Source organism: Equus przewalskii, chromosome 1 (assembly GCF_037783145.1).
Source record: "Equus przewalskii isolate Varuska chromosome 1, EquPr2, whole genome shotgun sequence".
Taxonomy (NCBI): Eukaryota; Metazoa; Chordata; class Mammalia; order Perissodactyla; family Equidae; genus Equus; species Equus przewalskii.
Genome location: NC_091831.1, coordinates 126,882,797 through 126,890,874, shown reverse-complemented (window position 1 = coordinate 126,890,874; position 8,078 = coordinate 126,882,797).

Below are 8,078 nucleotides of genomic sequence, written 5' to 3'. Positions count from 1 at the left end.
ACTTCAAGATGTAAGAATTATGGGTAAATTGAGAGAAAATAGTACTTTGTTTCATTTGGAACTTTACCAAGAGTTGTTCACTACTTCAGAAAATCCTGTTTCCAACAAGCAGCACCACTGTGGTGTTTGAGTCACTGGTTCAGCCGGCATAATGCAATTCTCACTGCATAATGCAATCCACACTGCATATTTCATCTCTGAAACCCGGATGTTTCCTACAATCACTGACATCTTGGATTCTATGAAATACCATACTAAATATTAGTCTGCATTTGTAGTTCTTGTGTTCATTTCATGCCTGGATTCTTGTAACAATCTGCCAACTGGTCTCTCTGCTTCCACCCTGCACTCTATTCTCAACACAGCCAGATTGTTCCTTTTAAAATGTTGGTCAGATCATGTCACCCCCTGCTCAAAAACTTCTAATGATGCACCATTTTACTCAGAGTACAAGCCTTATGATGTCCTGTGAGGCCCTCAAGATGTGGCTCTGTTCCCTCAGACTCATCTCCTACCTCTGCTTTTTCTTATACGACTCCCTCCAATCCACCTCACTGGCTGCTTACGGCCCACACACTCACCAGACAAGCTTCTGCCTTAGGGCCCTTGCACTGGCTGTTCCCTCTGCCTGGATAACTTCCCCTAGATCTCTGCATGGTTCATTCCCTTACCTCCTTCAAGTCTTTGCTCAGATGTTGCCTTCTAGTGAGGCCTGCCTTGCCCACTCAGTTTTAAACTGCAGCCCACTACCTGCTTGCCTGTTGCCCCGCACTCTGATCTCCCCTTACCCTGTTCTATTTTTTCCCAATAATTACACTCATCCCCTTCTAATATAATATATAATTTACTTCTGTAGTATGTTGATTGTTTCTTGTCTATATCTCACCACCGTGTTACAATGTGAGCTCCATGAGCCAGGGATTTCTGTCTGTATCCGCAGTAAACTTGAGGACAGTGCTCACAAACTATTTGTTGAATGAATGGTGATTCTGCCATTAGGTGCAAGCATCGAACTACGTCATCGCATCTTCTATTATAGCTGTGTCTAATCATTTACATACTGAAGTACATATCATCTTATAATGAATTATTTTCCTATCATTTCTCCTTTATATTATGCTTTTAGCATCATGTCATAATGTAAGATTTATTGATTTTGTGAGTCAGGATGGTAAGGCAGTGCTATGAAACGTTTGTTATGATATCAGGGTTTGGATGTTAGGGTTGAGAACTGCTCGTTTAGACCATTCCAGAAGCCACTCCTGGAGCTGTGGGTAGAGATAAATTCCACCCAAACTGCCTGGCTGCTTCCTGGATGGGAGGGGTGGGGTGGATGGTGGGGAGGTAACCACAATGTTGGCCACCAGGAGGAAACAAACTTCACTTTCCAACTTTACTGTACTCCCATATTGTTCGTATTATTTGAATATTTTACAGTGAGTATTCATTCTTTTTGTAACAAGCAAAACCAATAAGGGTATTTTTATTTAAAAACCCAGTACAAAATAGTTTTGGGATTACTGCTGTAATTCCACTCCCCAGGGATAACCACTGCTAACATTTTATTTTGCAACCTTTTGTTTTCAGGCAAGGGTGTACACACATAGATTTTCCAATGATGGCTCTGGAAATAGGAGGCATATGGTTGGAGATGTCCTTTGTCAAGGTTATTCTGGGAGCCACCTGCATGTTGGACTGAGGGCAAGGCTAGTTTGTAACCTAATAATAGGGAAGGACGGATGAGACCTGACCAGTGGCTGTGGGACTAGAAAGGGACATTACTCAGAGATATTGTAAAAGAAACATGCGGGGGACTTAGTGATTAGTGTGTGTGAGGGCAGCATTTTTTTTTTTTTTTTGGAATCTACGTATTCCAACCTTGCATTCGAGAATATTGGAAATGAGGGAGGACCCTTTGTCTGCTTTTGTGCTCACTTTTTCTCTCTTGCTCTCTCTCTCTAAAAAAGCAATAGACTGCACTGTGAGGTGTGAAATTTGCTGAGTTTCGGGGTATGTATACACCTGTAAAACTATCACCACGATCAAAATAACGAACATATCCATCATCCCCACAAACGTCCTCATATCTTTTAATCCCTCTCTCCCTTCTAGACTACAAATCTGCTTTATATACATCAGCTTGCATTTTGTAGAATTTTATATAAATGGAATCATACAATATGGACTCTTTTTTTTCCTCTGGCTTCTTTCATTCAACATGATTATTTTGAGATTCATCCGCTTTGTCGTGCTTTGTTGTGTGTATCAGTAGTTTGTTTCTTTTTATTGCTGAGTAGTATTCCATTGTGTGGATATACCAAAATTTGCTTATCCAGTCACCTGTTAATGGATATTTGGGCTATTTCCAGGTTTTTGCCATTTACAAGTAAGTCTGATATAAATATTCATGAACAGGTTTTTGTATGGATATGTGTCTTCATGTCTTTCAGATAAATACCTAGGAGTGTATTGACTAGGTCATTCTGTAATTATTGTCTGTTCTAAGCTTTGGCTCTACATTTAAAAGTGTCACCGTGGGGCTGGCCCCGTGGCCAAGTGGTTAAGTTGCGCACTCCGCTTTGGTGGTCCAAGGTTTTGCTGGTTCGGATCCTGGGCGCAGACATGGCACCGCTCATCAGGCCATGCTGAGGCAGCATCCCACATGCCACAACTGGAAGGACCCACAACTAAAATGTACAAGTAGGTACTGGGGAGATTTGAGGAGAAAAAGCAATTAAAAAAAAAGTAAAATTGTCACCTTTATTTTCTTTTTGCTCATACTGACCAATTTAGTATTGTGGTTTTTTAAATTACTAAAAGGTCTAGTTTTTTCCAAATAAATGATTGAGAAACAAAAATGAGACTCTGGTGGTCTGCTAGTTTTTCTTCTCTTTTGAGTGAGCATGGGGAGGCTCAGGGTAGGAGTGTGGGGAAGGCAGGGGGCTGGTAATCAGTACTCACGCAAAGAAATGATCTGTAATGGTGGAATTTCAGAGGCCATAGGAGGTGTCCTTTATGGGCCAGATGTGGATGAGGATGAACAAGCTAACTTTGGTTTAGAAAGCTAGCAAGCCCACAGGAATTCCGGGAGGCTGTCAAGAAAGAGGCATGCAGCCACAGAATGACAGGGATCCTGGGAAAACTGAGGAACTCAGACTGTCCCAGTCTTGCACCACCATCTGCTCTTTTATCCTGACCTTCTGTTTCCTGTTTTTATCCATTTTTTAAAAACTGAGATCCAGTTCCTTTTAGCTTTGTGTGTGTGTTAAAATATATATGACATAAAATTTGCCATTTTAACCATTTTAAGTGGTTTGGTGGCATTAAATACATTCACAATGTTGTGCAACCATCACCACTATCCATTTCCAGAACTTTTCATCATCCCAAACAGAAACTCTGTATGCATTAAAAAATAGCTCCCCATTCCCTTTCTATCTCTAAGAATTTACACATTCTAGGTACCTCATATAAGTGGAATCATACAGTATTGGTCTTTTTGTGTCTGGCTTATTTCACTTAGCATGTTTTCAGGGTTCACCCATGTTGCATCATGTATCAGAATTTCATTCTTTTTTTTTTTTTTTTTTTAGGGAGATTAGCTCTGAGCTAACATCCACTGCCAATCCTCCTCTTTTTGCTGAGGAAGATTGGCCCTGAGCTGACATCCGTGCCCATCTTCCTCTACTTTATAAATGGGATGCCAGGCTGGCCCGGTGGCGCAGCCGTTAAGTTTGCACGTTCCGCTTTGGCGGCCTAGGGTCCGCCGGTTCAGATCCCCGGTGTGGACATGGCACTGCTTGGCAAGCCATGCTGTGGCAGGTGTCCCACATATGAAGTAGAGGAAGATGGGCACAGATGTTAGCTCAGGGCCAGTCTTCCTCAGCAAAAAGAGGAGGATTGGCAGCAGATGTTAGCTCAGGGCTAATCTTCCTCAAAAAAGTAAATTAATAATAAGTGGGACACCTGCCACAGCATGGCTCGCCAAGCGGTGGGTAGGTCTGCACCTGGAATCTGAACCGGCGAACCCTGGGCTGCAAAAGCAGAATGTGCCAACTTAACTGCCATGCCACCGGGCTGGCCCAGAATTTCATTCCTTTTTAAGGCTGAATAATATTCCATTATGAGTATATACCACATTTTGTCATTTTGTTTATCCATGTGTCTGTTTGTTACTGAACCAGGTTCATTTTTGCCTGTTGCCCGGAAAGCAAAACACCGAAACAGTGAGATTGCAGCAGAGCGAGGGCTTAATCACAAGCCAGCCAAGTGAGGAAGCGAGAGAATGAGTCTCAAATCCGTTTTCCTAAAACAGGGACTCAGGGATATTTATGGGATGGGGGCAAGGTGGTCTGAAATGTGAGACAGATGTTTGGAGGTGAGGAGAGGTGAGATAATTAATGATCTGCACAAGCGCAGTCAGACTCCATGCCTCTTCACAGGATGCAGGTTCATGAAGTGGCGGCGTTAGCATGATCTGAGGGTGGAGTTTTTAGCCTCTTGACATCAAAAGGTCACCTATGGGACATCTGCGTGGGCCCAGTTGATGGGTTGGTGGTCCCTGATGAAGATCAAGGCTGCCCCTGCCCCAAGGAGAGAAGCCCAAGGTGCCCCGCCCTACATACTGACCTATATCATCCTCCAGGAAGCCTAGGATGTCCTGAATTAATCCGATCTGACTCTTATCTAAAGTTATAGGACCACCCAATAACCAGACGCCACATGCACTGATACCATTTTAAAGACTTTTTACATCATCTTTCCTTTGGTAAAAATAAGTCAGGTACATACGCATGCCTTATAAATTTAGCCCTAACCCTCAACACATTGCAGCTCTTACTGCCTATGGGTCCTGTCCCGATGCCTGCAGCTCTTTACTGCCCATGGGTCCTGTCCCCATGCTACTCCATGCTATTCTCTGAATAAAAGAGCACTACTGCAAGACCTTGAGAGTCCAAGAAATCTTTCTTTCTCGACTCCTTGACTCACCGAGTCTGCATCAGTCCCAACTGGCCTGAAGTGGACAAGGAGTTCTAATTCCTGAAGAACAGCTCACACACTCATTACCATTGTGCCCTAGGCTCCAGGGAGATGTTATCTATAGGAACCTAGTGGGAGTCAGATAGCATATTGCCTACACAGCACAGTTAACAATGGGTGAGTTAAACAGCTAAAAGCTATAATCAGTAATTGCAAAAAGGAAAAAAACTTTAGTTACTAGTTACTTCATCATCAATGGCTAACTGCTGGTTTCAATCCCTCCTATTCTCTAGTCATTTCTCATTCTTGAGGCATTCAGGGTGACGACTGATCTAGCTACTTCCTGCTGAATTGGGGCGTAGATCTGGCTTAGAGGAATGAAACTGTTTAGCACTCATTTGGAAATATTCTCTTGTTCCGGGCTTCAGGTTGATATTTTGCGTGATTAGAATTTTGTACCTTGCTCAACAGTTTTGGAACAACATCTAAAGGCACATTTTATAATCAAGTATCAGACCAGAAGGAAAAGAAGTATAGACAACCCAAATTCTAACAATCCCTGAAAAATAGACCTAATCCCACTAGGGCCTCCATCTGGTCTCCAGGTGGAGGCAGACATCTGGTCTCAGTTCCTGGTAGTCTTTTGTTTTGCTGGATATGCATCAGAGCTGGAGCAACGCCCTATACCCAGATCTTTTGGTTGTCATTGATGATGGCTATCAGCATAGACTCTCTGCCCGTGGGTCATCACATTCCTAAGGAACTCAAAAGAACAAAGTTATCAACTTATAGCAGCTGGGAGGGGCCATAAAACCTACAGAGCATGTCTGCGTTAGTTAATCAGAGGTCATTCAAAGTTGCAATACGGTTTCTTTTCTACAGTGTGGCTTCCCTATGTCAACCTTGTATTGAGCTGGTATCATGTTGATGGAACTTGTGTTGTAGCCACCTTTTGTCTATTGTGAATAATGCTGCTATGAATATTAGTGTATGTGTATCTGTTTGACGCCCTGCTTTCACTTCTTTTGGGTATATACCTAGGAGTAGAATTGCTGTGTCATATAGCAATTGTATGTTTAACTTTTTTTTTTTGGTGAGGAAGATTGGCTCTGGGCTAACATCTGTTGCCAGTCTTTCTCTATTTTGGATGTGGGACACTGACAAGCATGGCTTGATGGGCGGTGTGTAAGTCCACGCCTGGGATCTGAATCCACAGACCCTGGGCCACTGAAGCAGAGTGCGCAAACTTAACCACTATGCCACTGGGCCAGTCCCTATATGTTTAACTTTTTAAAGAACCACCAAACTGTTTAACATAGCAGCTACACCATTAAACATCCTTGCCAGCAACGTATAAGGTTTCTAATTTCTTCTTATCTTCTCCAACACTTGTTATTTTCTATTTTGCTTTTTAATAATAGTCTTCCTAATGAGTGCAATGTCATATTTCATGTGGTTTTGATTTGTGTTTCCCTAATAACCAATGATGTTGAGCATCTTTTCATGTGATTATTTGCCATTTGTATACCTTCTTTGGAGAAATGTCTATTCAAGTCCTTTGCCCATTTTTGAATTGGATTGTTTGTTTCTTTGTTATTCTTGCGTTGTAGGAATTCTTTATATATTCTGGATATTAATTGCTTATCAGATATGATTTGTAAGTATTTTCTCTACTCTGTGAGTTATCTTTTCACTCTCTTGATAGTGTCCTTCCTTTTAATTTTTTTCCCGCTTTTTTCTCCCCAAATCCTCCCAGCACATAGTTGTGTATTTTCAGTTGTGGGTCCTTCTAGTTGTGGCATGGGAGACGCCACCTCAACATGGCCTGACGAGAGGTGCCATGTCCATGCCCAGGATCTGAACCAGTGAAACCCTGGCCGCCAAAGCAGAATGTGTGCACTTAACCACTGTGCGACTGGGCTGGCCCCTCCTTTTACTTTTTGAAAGATGACTATACCATATGATTTGTGATCTATGAGTACCAGATCTAGAAGGCTAAGAACATGTGAAGAGTAAACTGTTATAATTAAAGTTGGAAGTTGGGGCTGGCCCCATGGCTGAGTGGTTGGGTTCGCGTGTGCTGCTTCGGTGGCCCAGGGTTTCGCCAGTTCGGATCCTGCGTGCAGACACGGCACTGCTCATCGGGCCATGTTGGGGTGGCATCGCACATAGCACAACTAGAAGGACTTACAACTAAAATATACAACTATGGACTGTGGGCTTCGGGCGAGGGGGAGAGGAGGTGGAGGAGGAGGAGAAGATTGGCAACAGATGTTAGCTCAGGTGCCAATCTTTAAAAAAAATTATTCTGATTCAGGTTTCATGATACGGAAAAAAACCCCTATATTGAGCTACATAGCATTTGGGTATAAATAATAAGCTGTTTATAATATACATGTACTTTATTTATATGTAAACATACATTTATAATTTAAATGTATTTATATACAAGTAAATATTTTTTTACCATTTCTTTCTTTAAAACTAGTTGGTGCTCTAGTGACTATAAACAGATAACCAAAGTTGAGAATTTCCTGATCTTGTGTACAATTTGTTACCTTACAATATACTCAGTAGAAAAGATAAAAAGCACAGAAAACAAATTTCACCACTTCATAAGGTCTGTTTACTTTTCTCTCCCCAAAAATTCTTTTTATTGTGAAATAAACCTAATATCATTACAAAAAAATGCATGAAACTGATATGTAGAGTTAACAAATAGTTATAAAGTGAATGACACTGTAAAAATCCTTTTGGGTCAAGAAATAGAACCCTGAGGTCTGTTTACTTAACAAATAGGAACACATATGGAAGTAGTTTGTGTTGGGCTGGTGGATACCCAAGCTCTGCTTTATGGGATACTGAAGCGGGGAGGTATGTCTGTCCTGGGCATTCTTCCTGAAGCCTGGGGAGTATGTTCAGCCTTTCAAAAATGAGCTAGGATGGAGAGATGATGTTCATGGGCATCCTACCCTTTTCCCATCATAAGCCCTAGCCTGCCCTCTGGCTAATCCTTACTATTAACTCATGGTTCTCAACCTTGGCACTACTGATCTTTTGGGCCAGATAATTCTTTGTTGTGGGGGAGCTGTCCTGCG